The 17,221-nt window shown below is 37.9% G+C and overlaps 1 long non-coding RNA gene across 2 annotated transcripts; it reads left to right on the forward strand.

Annotated features, from left to right (window-relative positions):
• The first annotated feature begins 3,828 nt into the window (after positions 1 to 3,828).
• On the forward strand, positions 3,829 to 14,429 carry LOC139436657 (uncharacterized). Of its 2 annotated transcripts, none has more exons than XR_011645960.1 (3): positions 3,829 to 4,367; positions 9,876 to 11,138; positions 13,530 to 14,429. It is a non-coding gene; the product is annotated as an uncharacterized lncRNA (long non-coding RNA). The 2 variants fall into 2 exon arrangements; XR_011645961.1 differs by having other exon boundaries at positions 3,832 to 3,934.
• Positions 14,430 to 17,221: the final 2,792 nt, after the last annotated feature.

Below are 17,221 nucleotides of genomic sequence, written 5' to 3' on the forward strand. Positions count from 1 at the left end.
TAGAGCCTTCAACATAGTAATCATGGTTATTTTAAATTCCCTTTCTGATATTTCCCTCATCTCTGTCATATCTGAATTTGTTCCTATTGTTTTCTCTTAGTAGTTTGTTAGTTTTACTTGCTTCTTTGCATGCTCAATAATTTTTAGTTGTAAACTGGATGTCTTGTGTAGGAATAGAGACTAGGGTTAGTAGTTTCAAAGTCTGCAATTGGGCATACCTTTCCTTCTGCGAGGCCTTTATGTGGGGAATTAGACTCAATCCAGGATGGAGTTGAACTGGGTTTGGGGTTTCTTGTTACTATGGTTATGTTAAATGCACCACAACCTTCAAATTCTGGAGATAGCTTATGTATATGGTCGGAACGGATTTGCTGGAAGGCTTTTCTCCATACCTCTTTTATCTTCATTTTGAGGTCTTCCCTTTCTGTTGCAAGAGTGTGTCTCTCTCCACACCCTTGAAACTCTCCCAGCATTATTCCACTGTCAATTCCTACTCACTGCTGTAGCCTGGTTAAGGGAGACAGGAGGATTCTGTTTTCTGGTTAAGCGTCAGTCTTAATGTCCTTAGACATTAAGGCCTTCTCAGTGCTCCTGCCCCATCCACCAAATGTAGTTCTAGGCTCCACACCTTATTTCTGACTCTCCCCAAGGCTAGAGAGTTGTTTCTGTTCCCTAGCCATAGCTGCAATGCTTTTCCCCAGTGCTACAAGTGCAACGGTGCTTGCTGACCCTCACCCTGTGGTTTAAGGCAAGCAAGAAGGATCTGTGGAGGGCTTCCTGCCTTTCCTGGGGTCTGATGTTCCATGCCCCCAGACCTGTACCCTTGAGTGTGCTTTCTCAGGATTCTCAGCAATATTTTCTGTGAGAGGCTTGTGAGGCTCCTGGAGAAGGGCCTGTAAGAAGATGTGAATGTCTCCTCTGTCAACGGCCCCTAGGGGTTCCATACTCTCAACAGCCCACAACTGGCCTCCACCAATTCCTTAACTGAATTCCTTCACTGGCTTTTAGTGGTGTGGGCTGCCTCTGCTCCGGGGAAACAAGTACTCACACCCCCTCTCCCCGCAGGTATTTTTCTCTTCCTGTATTTCAGGTTACTTAGTTGTCCTACAACTTCACCTCTCTGATAGTTCCAGAAAAGTAATGAACTTGTAGTTTGTCTGACTTTTGTGACTGTTCTAAGGAAGGTGTTGAAATGTTTTCCAATCCTCAACATTCCATGTGGAAACTAGAAGACTTCACATCTCTTCTCGAGCCCACCACATGCGCTGGCCTTCAATACATTAGCTTTAAAGGACACCTTGGCCTTAAATACCCGCTTTGTTTATTAACATATAGACCAAAATTCCACTAGTCTTCTCCACTAATTACATTATTGTATCCCTATGGACCCTGATTATCCTTGTATATATTGTAAGTTGTTCAGTGAAATAACAGTACACCGAACAGAAAACAAGATATGCTTATATACTGATCAAGTAGACCCAAGAAGTCTGTATTTTAGCATACTCCCTAGATTACTCTGGTGTATTTTGGGGCTTAGAAATTGCTGCTAGATTGCCAGGATCATTAGCCACATCTTAAGGACTAATTAAAGTGTAGTCTTGAAAATATACATAGTCGCCATCATAGAGATGAGCCTAGATACCAGTAAGTAGTACACGGAAGCAAGCAAACTCTCTGCTAAAGGTCAGGTTGACCAAGTGTGGACCCTAATGTAATGTAATGTAATATGAACCCTAATGTAGTCTCAGGTTCCCTGTGTTGGGTGCAGGGTGACTCCTAGGATCTTGCATCCTTCTCCCAGTGTTAAGGACTCTGAAGTTTCTACATTCCTAGACTTTGTTCTGACCTCCAGCTGGAGTTGTTTAGGACTTTGAACCTAAATGAACATTCTGAGACTAGAAACACTTCCCTTGGCTACAGGTCTGGTCTTGAGCTTAAACAGGGGTTCTGATAACGGCTTTTTCCTTTACCTTTGTGGCTCAATCCCAGCTTAACTTCCCATTCCATCTAGAGGCAGGGACTCTGCTTTATGCTTTCACATTCTTCATCTCTCCTGTCCAAACCCTCTGGCTGGATCTTGCTGCCCGAGGGCAGATATCACTGATTATGACAGCCCACTTGCCTGCATGCTCTCCAAATTATCCCCTGCTCTTGGATTCCATGACCGAATTTTCCAGTCCAACAAGTTGATTCAAATCCCAGTCTCCTCATTTGCAAGCTCATGACTCTGACCAAGTTATTTTGCCTCTCGGAGCTCCAGCTGCCTCATCTTTAAACTGTCAATAGCAATAATTTCCTCACAAGTAATAAAACTTTATACATGATTATATATTAACTACCAACTTTTATAGCTGGCCGCAGGTGCTCAATAAATTCCCTTCTCCAGAAGGAAGCACCTATTGAGACACTGTGCTTTCTTAGACACAGTCCTCTATATCCTCTACACCTATTCTCTTCAAAAAACTTCTTGATTAAAATATGATCTTTTTACCTTTTAGAGTGTTGCCCAATCTTTTATATGTCATGGCACACATATAAAGTGGCCATACTTGGAAAGAAAAAGAGAGCAAATGGACATAACTGCTTGTGGTCAAATATAACCAGCCAACAAGCTCCAGCCTCCTTTGATCTGAACTGGAGGCCCCAAATGCTAAGGTACTCATTTTATTGGCCCATCCGTAACTAGTCACTGATACCAGTTACGAAACCCTGCTTCAGAGGACATGTTCTGCCACCAGACCAGACATTCCTCCAGTACCCACAACTATGTCTGTTTCTTACTGTTTACCACTATTCTGCCTGTTCCTGATTATTCTAATCAGCCCATTACAGGTAAATGGAGATTCTTTGAGGACTGACCATTAGATAAGACATCAGTTCCCAACCAATCAACCATATTAGGAATGAATTCCTGCATCACAGGTACAAAGCCAATTTGAAAATTCAGCCTCAAAAAATGATTATGGTAATCAATATTGCTTTTAAATTAATATTCTATAGGAATGAGAAAATAGAGGCAACAAGGTTTAAATAATTGTATTTGTCATGTCTTTTAAAGAATGTGTACAAATCAAGATGGATGACATTATGCTGTGGTAACAATTCAAATATGCAGTTTCAGCTATTTTAAATAATGCTACTGTGACCACTTGTATATTTTTCAACCTTAGAATTTTCACTTGTTTTTTTAATGTTTCTATTTCTTTATTGATATTCCCCAGTTTTGAGTCACTGTCATATTTCTTTTAGTTGTTTAAACATGACTTCTTTCAAATCTTTGAACACATTTATAATACCTGATTTGAAATCTTTGTCTGCCAAATCCAATATGTGGACCCACTCAGAGAGTTTGTACTGATTGCTTTTGATCTTGAGCATGATTCAAACTTTCCTTTGTTTTTTGATGTTTTTGTAAAAATTATTATTGAAAACTAAACATTTTAGATAATATATTGCAGCAATTTTGGATTATATTTTCTTTTCTTTAAGAATTTTTGTTATTGTTTTGTTGTTGTTTGTTTTGTTTTGTTTTGGACTTAATCTGAGGAATATGTCACCCCTGTGGTATACGGCTGCTACTGCTCAACTTCTTTGTTCTTATTTTTATTGTTTAACCCGGTTTCCTAGGAATGACCCCTATGTTTGCATAGTTTAGTGATCAGATGCTGGCTGAACAGAAGTTGTGCTTAAATACCTTGGCTGCGGATCTGTATTTGGTTTGGGAAGCACATCGGACTTTGGAGTAGTTTGGCTTTTATATTCTGCTGGCCCTTCTCCAGTCATAGCCAGCGTTGTGTGGAATGCTTATCAATCCCTCCATCGCTATCTCCCTGTTACTCATCTTGCATTTAGTCCTCTGGTCTGTTGATCACCCCAGCCAGGAGGCAATGTCAGATTAGGAACACAGCAGGCTTTTCCCAGTTGCTGCTAGGTAAGATTTTTCTTTTCCTTTTTTTTTTTTTCTTATTTATTACCTCCCCCCCTTCTGTTCTCCTGTTGTCTGTTCTGTTCTCTGTGTGTCATTTGCTGCATCTTCTTTGTCTGTTTCTGTTGTTAGCAGCAGCTCGGGAACCTGTGTTTCTTTTTGTTGAATCATGTTGTTGTGTCAGCTCTCCATGTGTGCGGCACCATTCCTGGGCAGGCTGCACTTTCTTTCACGCTGGGCGGCTCTTCTTACGGGGTGCACTCCTTGCGTGTGGGGCTTCCCTACGTGGGGGACAGCCCTGCGTGGCACGGCACTCGTTGTGCGCATCAGCACTGCACTCGGGCCAGCTCCACACGGGTCAAGGAGGCCCGAGGTTTGAACCGCGGACCTCCCATGTGGTAGACGGACGCCCTAACCACTGTGCCAAGTCCACTGCCAGGTAAGGTTTTTCACTCTGCAGTCCAAATAAACTCAGTCTCCAGCAAGGAGCCACTGCAGCTAGTTTGAAGCAGGCGACCGGCCAGGCTAGAATGTGATACTCCCACTCTTCGTAATCGAACTTTAGCAGTTTTTTGTGAATACCTATTTCTGAATTTCTTGGTTGATTTCCAGAGCCCTGAGATGAGACACACATACATAAACACACACAATATATATATAATTTTGTCGATTTTATAGTTTGGGAAAGAGAGGATTTATCCTGCCTATTTTCATTCTATTCTGTTGATCAGTTCAGGCTTCTGCAACATTTAGATCCAGGTATTTATCACCAAACCCTTCAGGGTTCTCAGCAAAATAAAGGACTCTTTATTTAGCCAGAACCAACCTACATAAAAGGCAGTTAGAGATTATAAAAAGAATCACTTTTTCTCTTCTGACAATAGCCTTATAAGTATTACAAGCATGAATTTGTGTGGTTCATATTTTTTCCCTTCTTCCATTAATCAATGAAAGAGCAACAGGGTATACAATTAACTCAGTCTTTAAAATAGTCTTATCAATCTCTGCTTCCAGAAATACTCTTTACCTACTTTCCAGAACACTTCCTTTTCTGTCAACTCACTAGCTATTCTTTCTCTCCTGGACTCTGAGTTTTGTATGCCTCCAAGCTCAATCCTTGACTCTCTTCTATTTGTTATGTGCCCATAAATGTAGTTGTGGTCCCATTCTGTCTCTCAGGTTTAAATCCCACCTGATGAGGCCCAGATCGGCAATTACCTACTTGACATCTCTAATTAGATTTGTAGGAGACAGTTAAAGCTCAATATGTCTAAAACAACACTCTTGGTTTCTGACGCCATCCCACGCCTATTCCTCCCTCAATCTTCCCATCCATCCAAGTTTTCTGGCCAAAAACCTAGAAGTCACCTGAGATGGCTTCTCTACCTTTTACCCCACTTTATCTGGGCTCTCAGAATGACCTCTGAAATGTTCTCCCTGCTCTCATCTTAAAATGCAAATAAAATCTTATAATTACCTTGTTCAATGTTTTTTTTGCAAAATAAAACCCAAATTCTGCACCTTGTATTATAAAGCTCTTTGTGGTTTGGCCCATCCCTACCTCTCCAGCTTCTTCCACTCAAGTCACACTGACGTTCTATCTGTTTCTCTTACATACCCAAATCTTTCCCACCCCAGGCCTTTGTACTCACTCTTTCCTACCATTAGTATGTTATTTTTCTGACTTTTGCAGGATTACTCCCTCACTTTGCTTATGAATATAGACTACAATGCCATTTCTCTGAGAAAATGCTCTTGATCACATTATTAAAATATCGCCTTCCCAACCTACTCTCTATGTGACCCTATTTTTCTTTTCTTTTTGCTTTTTTTTAAAGATTTATTTATTTATTTATAAATAAATCCTGTGCAGGCCAGCACTCCTCTTGGGCCAGCTCGCCATGTGGGCCAACTTGCCTTCTCCAGGAGGCCCCAGGAATCAAGCCTTGGACCTCCCATACGGTAAAAGGGAGCCCAATCGCTTGAGTATATGTGCTTCCCCATTTTTCTTTAAAGTACTTTTTACTACCTACATTTATGTTATATACCTATTTATTTATTTATTTTATTTTTGTCTGTCTCCTCACTATGATATAAGCTCCACATGGGAAGCATTTTCTCTGTCTTACTCACCACTCTATCGCTAAGGCTTGACACTTAGTAGATCCTAACACATATTTATGATTGCAAAATATAAATGGAAGAATAAATTACATTATCAGAGTTATATTGAAGGATTATGCACCCAAGCATCTCTTTATTTGTTTAAAGCAAATGAGCATTTTCTAATTATGATACATCCATGTAATCTCTAGAAATTAGTAACATTCTTTACTAATTTTAGAATTGCAAAATATTACATGTTTTTATATAAAAAAGAAAACAACTAAAGATGAGTAAATAACATGTTAAGTGGTCCCCATCTTTAAAAGTTTATACACTTTATTTGTAAAAAAAAAAAAAGGAAAAAAAAGAATCTTCAATGAAAAAAGTTTTACATATTATATATTTATATACATGTTTATACACCTATAAGTATAAATACATATGCATAGATGTATATAAACTAAGGCTATGTTAAATATATTCTTCCACTTTCTACATTCATATATAAATATATACAGAGATATTTGGCAGTTTTCCAATGTTGAGTGTTTTTATAAAAATTTTGTCACACTGTATACATTATGCTCCAAGAGCTTTTATTTTTCCCAAATAATAACACATCTTGGATGAGTATCCAATATAAACATATTTACTATGTTATGTTTAATAGTTGCCCTATAGTCTATAATATGGATTTGGCTATGCTGTTTTGAGGAGAATTAGATTGTTACTAGCTTATTGTTATTAAAAAAAAAATTCTGATACATCTTTGAAGTTATATCTTCACTTTTTGGAACTTTATTTCATAGAATAAGAGAGAGAAGAGTGGTACAGATTCATGGGGATGCCGCTGGTCTGTGTGGTTTTTCAAAAAAACAGCCTCTTTCCATGAAGGGATTTTGCCATCCTCTGGTGCACTGTCCTCTTCTACAATATTGAAAACTAGGTCACGGGCACATATATTTTCCAGCTCACAGAAGGGAGAAAAAAGACAGGAAATCGAAGCAGTCACTTTTCTGTAAACATTGCGGCATTTTACCCACCCACTTTGCTGAACTTACCCTGGGAAGAATGCAGTCACATGGCCTTATCACCTGGAAAGGACTGTAGGAAATGGAATCACTGCCTGTGCAGCCATATGCTTAAATTATACTCTCGAAAGGGAGAATGGAATTCAGTGGACAGTTAGCAGTCTCTGACACAATACTTGGCTCCAGCCACCCAACTATTTAGATGTAAATTTTTTTTCTGCAAATAGAATATACTGGTCTCCTTTTCCAATGAAATAATCCAAAATCCAATCCAGTTATTTTATCCAGCTCAAAGTTCAGGCCCTCAGGAAAAGTAGAGTTCTCTTCATGAGGTCAATATAGTATCTCCTCCACCCCCAACCCCAAACCCCAAATAAACAAGTGTGAAGCAGCAACAAGATAACTGCAATATGAACTCCTATTTGGAAAGGAAAGCACCAGAAACACACTGGAGAGAATGGTCCAGAGCTATTTTCACTCTCCTGGGCAGGAGTTGTATCTGCCTGCTCAGGCAGTGGAGTGAGGTCCTTGGTTGGCCCAAATGACCGACCCTGGCTTGGCTCTCTGAAAGGAAGTCTTTTCACTATTTTCCTTACTGGATTGTGGACTTGCCTTCTGGGAGCTTATTTCTTGTTTCATACACTCCATGGCTGAGTGTAGATGCTGGAGAGTACGCATTCCTTGATGGCTGTTTAGGCTTCACAATTCTGCTTCTATAGGTTATGCCTATGTTTAATTTGGTAGCACCAGCCCTTAACATAGCAGGTTCATTTGCTTATAGTCCATTGCATGTTCCAAAAACCACAGCTGAAGGTTGTGTGTGTGTGTATATATGTGTTTTAACTTATTCTTAATCATGTTGTTTTCTGACTTCTGTGCTGGAACACCCTTCTCACTTTCATTTTAAGGCTATAAAACTATTGGATAAGATTAAAGCTCTACTACTGATCTTTTCCAATATGAAGGCACCAAATTTTTAGGCATCCTATTTCCTTCCATCTCTTCTTGCTCCTGGCCAGTTATGTAAGTTACTCTGTTTATTATCATGCCTTGATAAAAGCAGCAAGGAACACCCATATATTTCTGGAAATTTCCAACCACTTCACTTAGAGGAACAGGTTCAGTGGGTCCTCAGTTTGCCTTGCAAATCATCACATGTAATGTTTTTACCAAATGTTTTCATCAGAAGAACAAGTATAACCATCTTTCTAGTCTGCTACAGCTAGGTCTTTCCTGTCTGTTATCTGACCTTCAAGCCAATATCACTTTTTCTGTTTTTGTGATGACTGCACCCCAATTCTAGTATGAACTGCTCTATAATAATGGCAAGAGGTTAAGCTGCATTAATAAACAGATACCAAAATACAGTGGTTTTCTCTCATACATGACTTATGAATCCCAAAATGAGCAGTTCAGGTTCCTGGGGTCACTCTACCCGACATAGCCATTCAGGAACCCAGGTTCTTTTCATTTCATTGTTTTGCTAAATCTCAGGGATTCTTCCTCTCTTTATGCCCAAGGCTGGCAGGTGAATACTTTCTAGATTTCAAGGAAGAGTACATCCAGGCAGGCAATTTTCTTTTCAGCAGTGGCATGAATTTTACACATCACTTCTACTCATACTCCACTGGTGACAACTTAGTCATGTGACCACAACTAGGCAGCCTCTGCCCTTGTGCTTGCATGCCCACTTTAAACTCCAAAAGAAGTGGAGAATGGAGTTAGGTGGACAGACAGCAGTCTCCATCACACTGTTAAGTCACTTTTTAAAATAGGAAAGTCTATAACACCTATCCATTCTGCACTATGGTTACCTTTCTAATTTTAGGAATCATAAATAAACTAATATTTCTCTATTATTACATTGCAATTAAAAAACAATTATTGTACCCTTCAATAAGTTTTCTACTTATACCCTCTACCAAAAAAGAAATCTTTATGATGCTTTTATTTTGCCACTTTCCTTCCTTCCCCACTCCACCCCACAACTGTGGGAAAAAATGAATTCAAAACAATTATTTAGTTCTCTCTTACAAAATATTCTTTTGGTTTAAAAAACCTAATGGGAAGACAAGAACTTTGTTGGTTCTAGCATAATTCCTGGCATCCATTATACAGGCAATAAATCTATGTTGATTAAGTGAATAAACCCTTCCTTTTCCCACTTATTTATCATGCTACATAAATAATATAGTTATATATTTAATTCTAATACTATATACTATTGGAATGAACTAACACAATATAGTTACATATTTAATTCTAATACTATATATTATTGGAATGAACTACCACAGTGAACATGTAGAGCATTTCCTTAATATCAATTAAGAACTTCCAAAAATAGTATATGTTTTATCAGCTAATAACACAGTTTATTAAAATAGGCCAATTATTTTTTTCTTTTACTAATTTTTGAGTGCCACCTTGTATTCCCTTGCAATAGATTCATTAAATTGTTTTCTTCTGTTTTTGATTATTCTTGTGTTCTTTCCTCATTTTTCTTTCCTTCTTTATTTTTGTCTTCCTGTCTCCCATTCTCTTTTTTTAGGATGTCATTAACACGTTTAAGTTGTATCTTATAGATCTGTTTTTCATGTCTCTCATTTATTTCTCATGACTTTTGCCTTTCTGTGATCTGCAGATTTTATACTTTGCTTCTCTGTCTCCAAATTAGTATTTTCCTGGACCTAATTGATTGCACTCCCTGCTCCATTTATAATTTTCATGTTGATGAATTTTTCTCACAAGCAGTTGACTATTCGTGAATACTTACTCTAATGATGGCTTTTTTTTTTTTTTTTTTTCAGGAGGTATCAGAGATTAAAACTGGGGCCTCCTGTATGGAAAGGAGACACTCAACCACTGAGCTACACCTACTCCCCTGTGACGGCCTTTTGACAGCAGATTTTTTCTACCACAGATGAATGTTTATACTTTATTTTTATAATTGCCATTTACTTTCAAATGCTAATGAGAAAGTTTAAAACAATAACAGATGGGAAAATTACCAATTTCCACATTTGTCCTTCTATAAACTAAAAATAAGCAGTGTTCTTGTGCTGTTAGAATTGGATTCTGAAATGTCACTTACTATGTAAATTTCAGTTACTGAATTCCTCTAGTCTGCAGTTTTCTCATCAGTAATACACAAGGGTCTTCTTGATTTTACAGACTACTGAACACAGTTCCTAGCATATAGGGAGACTGTAATAATTTATTTTACTTATGATGAAGGATCACAACAATACCACAGGGCAGATCATGTTGCATTTGAAGAATAGAAATAAGTGTAACTTATATGTCCAATATTTACCAAAGGTCAACAGTGAGTAGCCAGCTTCCTTTTAGCGCAATTGTAACAGATTAGCTTCCTCTGCTTTGTTTACAGTAGGGTGTAAATTTGATCACACTACATGTGAGAATTGATGATCATTTTATATGCACAAAAAGAATCCCTTTTCTAGAATTACTTAGAGCAAAATAAATAAATGTTATAACAACTGTCTCTGGTCAAAGAAAAAGTAAAACTTGGAGACATATAAAAAATAGTCCTAAAAAAGCATGGAAAAGAAATTCTAATCCAAGTTTACTAGTTGAAATTATATAAATTGACTGTTAAACAAAATTGCCTCCATTTGCTCAAATTACAAAACACTGTATTGTTTATAAATTTGTGAGAATTAAAATACTCTTGCAGTATAATCTATGAGGAATAACAATACATTGCTTATGATACCGTAGTTCTTTTTTGATCATTGTCATTTGATTATTGCTAACTTTCTCATATTTGCAACATTTTGGTTACATTTTTGGTTGTAAAATGATCCATACTGTAAGTCCTAAGTATGACTCATAGACATCAATGCACAGTAAAAAGTAGCCTCCTGTTCCAACCAAATAGGATTAACAATGCTCTTTTAAACAAACCTCCTTTTCAGTGGTGAAAGATGGGCCTTATGTTTAGTGACTCATATCTAACCAAAGACGTGCCAGAATGATGGAAATGAATATGTGGGAAAAATACCGGGACTGTCTTACCTCTCTGAGAAAGGAAAATGCAACTTATGTTGGTGAGATAAACAAGTTTTGGATTAGGTGAAACACCAGGACAGCCATCCCCGCCATTTCCAGCTAGCCTCCCTGGTGACTGCTTGGTGCCCATGGCATATTGGTTACAAAATATTTTTATATTACCTCTGTGCTCACCCACTGTCTGGTTCAGAGAAAACCCCGAAACACCCAAGTTCTTAGGAAGGGTAGAAAAATTGGCTACAGAGGGGAGGACATCAGGACTACACGTTCTTTTGTCGGGACAAGGGGAATTTACAACAGGGAGTTCAATGAAATTTCAATATGAGTAAAATTTTGTTTGCTCTTTCAAATATACTGGTTTCAAACCACCTCAAATAAATATATGTTCTTGGGTAAAAATAATATTCTTGCTAGAAGCCCCCTACTGGTTCAGAGAAAGCCCCTAAAACACCCAAGTTCTTAGGAAGGGTAGAAAAATTGGCTACAAAGGGCAGGACATCAGGACTACACGTTCTTTTGTCGGGACAAGGGGAATTTACAACAGGGAGTTCAATGAAATTTCAATTGAGTAAAATTTTGTTTGCTCTTTCAAATATACTGGTTTCAAACCACCTCAAATAAATATATGTTCTTGGGTAAAAATAATATTCTTGCTAGAAGCCCCCTACTGGTTCAGAGAAAGCCCCTAAAACACCCAAGTTCTTAGGAAGGGTAGAAAAATTGGCTACAAAGGGCAGGACATCAGGACTACACGTTCTTTTGTCGGGACAAGGGGAATTTACAACAGGGAGTTCAATGAAATTTCAATTGAGTAAAATTTTGTTTGCTCTTTCAAATATACTAGTTTCAAACCACCTCAAATTAATATATGTTCTTGGGTAAAAATAATATTCTTGCTAGAAGCCCCCTATGCCTCTCTTTCTACCAGATTGCTTCCCTCAGCCCTGGCTGTAGAGACTGTCCTTGTAGAGTGGGGCCAGGGCTGGGGACCGGACAGCAGGAGTTGTCTCTGTGGGAGTCAGTGTGTACAGACCTTCTGAGAAACATACAACCCACCGGGGACACCGAGACACCTCAATGTGGTCCTCTCAACTGTATACCATCTAAGAAGGAGAAAGTGAACTGGGCAGAGGGGCTTGGTCCTTAACATGATGGAGTTATCAACCTGAAATGACTTGAGATATCACAGAATTTGAATGCTCTTAACATGAAAGTGGCTAGACAGAGTTCTTTCTCTGGCAGGTGGAATATGGAGTGGAGTAACTCGAGGCTTCAGTTATTAGATAGTATAGTCACATTGTTGCACATTTTTTGCAAAGTTGGTCCATGTATTTATGGCAGGAGGGTGACATGATAAGGGGACTTTTTTAAGGACAAGGCTGACAGCATTTAACAGGACGGACTGTATTGGAGAGGGACTGGGTATTAGGCTTTAATATCATCTGGAGGTTGTGAAGGTTGGGGCTTGGATTCTGGCAGTAAGAATGAGGAGGCTGAGCATGACATATGAGAAAAACTTGGTAAGGTGTGGGAATAAGAAAAAAGAAACAGGGATCAGAATATCCTGTAGCACATGAATGCATAGCTAGAAGAAGTTTGAGATCACTGAGTCCATAAGAGAAACTGAGATGGTTTTCTGTGGCCATCCGACCACAGTGTGTGGCAGGGCCTGAGGGGTTGAGAGGTATAAACACGTGTTTTTTCTTTCGAATGTCTCTGAGCTTAGATTGGGACAGAGTGAGTTGAGGGTGACAAAAGCACATTCTTTGGAAAGATGGAAACGCGAGAGTAGCAGCAAGATAAAAGGACATGACAGGATATCTTTGTGAATCTTTGGCAGAGAAGTGAGAGTTGATGCCACAAGTTTGAAATTTGGTTCTGGAAGTGAAGGGAGAGAAGACGAGGAGGGCAGGAACTGAGCCAGAGTGATTGAGGATCAACATGACAAGTCTCATTTGTTTTTATTTTTAATTTGCTCTTCATTTCTATATGGATTTTAAAATGAAAAGATGGATTGTTTTTGACCAAAATGACACCATACCATTTGTAAGCATCACCATTTTATAAGTGGAAAGAAAACTGAGTTAATTATAACTAGCACTGCCTTAGCTTTTCACGCCTTTCATCCAAATATTAATCAAAGGTCAGTAAAAAATGTTTTTAAAAAAGCTCTGGCAAAAGTTTAGGCATTAAATTCCCTAACCAATGCAGTCTGTGGGATATTTTCTAAAATTGTAGATACGATTTTTTTCAGGTTTTATCTAGTAACTACAGTGTCATAGTTTTGATCAGTTAAATTTGTAAAGATTATACTTAATGTCATGGTTAGTGCTAGCTATTTCATGAACATAATAAAACCCTTATAATAGCAAATATTTGCATCTGTTTCAAGTATCATTAAAAACTAACAAAAACTTATTTTTCTCCAGGAAAGAAATGACATAGTTAAGAAAAAAAAGAAAACGTCTTTTCTAAACTGCAAAAAACTAGTTGCCAGAAAACCACAAACCCTTCTGATAGAACTATAAAATATTTTATTTTCATTTGGGAAACTCATGTCTTGAAAATAACTCATGTCTTGAAACTCATGTCTTGAAAATAGCTCTACTACTTAAATCACATAAATATAATATGATAAGTACTTTAAATAATGATTATCATATGGTTTATGGAAATATCTGTAAAAATATTTTTGTCATTTTTCTCTGCAATTGGAAAACATCTGGAATGTCCAAAAGGAAAATTTCTATCTAAATATACTTCAAAGCAGATATTTTAAAAATAGGAGGGCGGTGGACTTGGCCCAGTGGATAGGGCATCCGTCTACCACATGGGAGGTCCACGGTTCAAACCCCGGTCCTCCTTGACCTGTGTGGAGCTGGCCCACGTGCAGTGCTGATGCATGCAAGGAGTGCCCTGCCATGCAGGTGACCCCGCGTAGGGGAGCCCCACACGCAAGGAACGCGCCCGTAAGGAGAGCCGCCAGTGGAAAGAAAGTGCAGCCTGCCCAGGAATGGTGCCGCACACACAGAGAGCTGACACAACAAGATGACGCAACAAAAAGAAACACAGATTCCCATGCCGCTGACAACAACAGAAGTAGGCGAGGAAGACGCAGCAAATAGACACAGAGAACAGACAAGGGGGGACAGGGGATGTGGGGGAGGGGAGAGAAATAAATAAATCTTTAAAAAAAAATAGGAATTACTTATTGAAGAGAAAAAGATGTTTTCAATAGCAATGTAGGAATAAAATGGATGTGTGATAAAATCTCTGCTTGATTTTGAACTGTTTCTAGATCATGGCCAATAGTAAAATAAAAGTGAAATTAACAGTCTTTGCAATTCTAGTTTGCTATTTATTTGTCCATTGCTTCCAAGCATTTAGCTGACTCTTTACATGTGCATTCAACAAATATTACTGAGGGTCTAATACATGTGTCAAGAGCTTTTCATTCACTGCCTCATGGATCCTACGTTGGTGGGAAGTATTTGCAAACAGAATATCTGGATTAATTCAGGCTATTTATTGTGGAATCCAGATTGATTAAATTGTTAAAAAGTCTAGATTACAGAACAATGCAGTGCAACAAAATAAATGTATTGTTCCTTTAAAGAATATTTCCCTACAGTAATTAGAACACTCTAAAATTTAAATTCAGCACTTCTATGTATCCTTCATTAATTCCAACATTGGGTACTGTGTTGATGGTGAATGCATTAGGGAACTGCTTTCAAACTCATATCTAACAAAATTCTGAAATATTTGTGAAAATATGTATTGCATCTCATTGTGATCACAATAAGAAAGATAAGAAGGCCTCCCTGAAAGAAGTCTATTGACTTCATATTTATTGTGTTTACATCATAGAATCTCACAATCGTGTCTTTTTCAATATCTATGAATTCCGTGTTTGTTTGTGCCTCAGTTTGTTTTTGTGTGTATGCATGTGTTTCTTTTATCATTTGAATGATCAGTATTTCCTTTTTTCCATATTATTATAATATACATCCTCAAATTATTTTTTGTAGTTACAACACTTTAATTTTGACAATAGAGGTCTAAGAGAAGGTAAGGAGATGAAAACACACTGTTTGTTTGTTTTCCCCAGGAAGAGTATTCAGTGGTTAATAAATAATAAATTCATTAGCTTTGGCATCTAATTGATCTTAGCTTGTTAAAAAAAATTTAAGTGGTAATATTTTACAAAATCTGAATAGCCATATCATTTTGCATTGAGCACAAAATACCTAGAGTAGTATTATTTACAATGAAACGCCTACCTTGAGGATTATTCCTGGTGTTCAGACACACACACATCACACACAGACACACAGCTCCCTATCCCACAGCCCTGAAATTCCCAGTCTCTCTTCTTCCATTATTTTTACCACTGTGTGTTTGGAGAATATAAAACAGATTATTATTGGCAAAAATAAATTATATTTAGGAAGTAAAATCCACCTTAACATTGCAGTCCAATGTCAGCTAGTAATGACTTTTGGATTCTGCATCTTATCGTTTACTTCCATTAGTGCCACTGGTGAAGTGTTGGCATAAATGACAGGAGGATCACCCTGTTTGCGTGCCTAAGACATGAAGCATTCATAAATAATATACATGACAATTAAAGGGAGAAGTAAATTCCAAACTAGCAGCGGAATTTGAAACAAGATACTTGGCATCACATGACAATGATTCTATTAAAAATGCATTTAAATACTTGTTCAAGACATGTAAATACTGCATTTAAATGGAGAATGCACAGGTGGAGCATAAAGCCCATTTAGTGTTTGCAAAGATTGGGAATGATGCCAACAGATTTGACTGGAGATTATAAATCTTCATTGAAACAAGGATATTTCACTGACTTCACCTTCTTTTCCCATGCCAAGAATACATGTGCAGAGGACTCCAGATCAGGGACCTTCACAAGTATATTTTAGAGAAAGAAGAAATAGTGAGAGAGATTTTTGTTTCCTGCATAAACCCAAGAAGTCAAATTCATTTTACTAATGGGAGTCTATTTTAAGTCAACTGCATTATCTCTGGGTATTAATTCTCTGGAGACTAATTTCATTCTGACATTAGAAATTCACAATCATCAAATCACCTGATATGAAGTATATTTATGCCTATCTCCATAGATAAAATTTGTCCCATTTCCTTTCTGTTCCTGAAGATCCATAGAGCAAGCAGATATATTGCCAGAACGTGTGTGTTGGAATAAGCATATGAGGTTGGAAGGAGATTCTGGTTTAGTTGACTTCTTAATTACTTCCGCGCTTACTCTTCATGCTTTATGTTAAATCTGTGCTAAAAATCCGTATGGGTTTCAGGATAAACTCTGGATTTTTAGAAATGTAAAAATACAAAAGAACTCTCACCAAGGAGAATTAACTGGAATGTAAACTGAAGAATAGGTGGAACCTCAAAATCCATTTATGGAAAAAAAAGTTGATATTTCCTGAGACCTTACTATGTATTAGGCACTCTGCTAAGCATGTTACATGGATTATCTGCCTTAAATGTCACAAAAATCCCATGAGTTTGGTAAAATTATTTACCCACATTACAGTTGAGGTTCCTGAGACTTGGCTATGTCAAGTAACTTACTTGAAATCACACAGACAGTAAGTGGTAGTGTCTTGATTTGAACTCAGGCAGGCTCTGCTTCCAGGGTGGACGCTCTTAACCATTGGTAAGCTGGCTCCATTCTCTGGGCATGGTTAACATTTTGGAGTCCCCAGTAAAGACAGGGGCTGATGGCCAAAGGAAAGGAGTCTAACTTGTTAACATTTGACACATACCTTTAGTTACTAATTATGATTTGTTCTGCAGAAACAAACCAGGGCTTACTGAGGAATCAGAGGCTCTGTACAAACGCTTTTTCCCACACAGATACATACAAAATGCATAATATAATGCTCCGAGGGCCTACTGAAAAAGCCTGTAAGGCTGCCTTTCTCAGTTCCAAAATCCAGTTGCTGGCATTGGAGAGGTAGGGCCAAACCACACTATTGGCCCCATGCAGAGAAAATTTGTCCTCTGTCGTAAACCTGATATTTTTTCATATTAAACCTTCATGTAAATTCTACTTAAGAAAAGCCAAATGAAATGA

Source organism: Dasypus novemcinctus, chromosome 16 (assembly GCF_030445035.2).
Source record: "Dasypus novemcinctus isolate mDasNov1 chromosome 16, mDasNov1.1.hap2, whole genome shotgun sequence".
In the NCBI taxonomy this organism is placed as follows: Eukaryota; Metazoa; Chordata; class Mammalia; order Cingulata; family Dasypodidae; genus Dasypus; species Dasypus novemcinctus.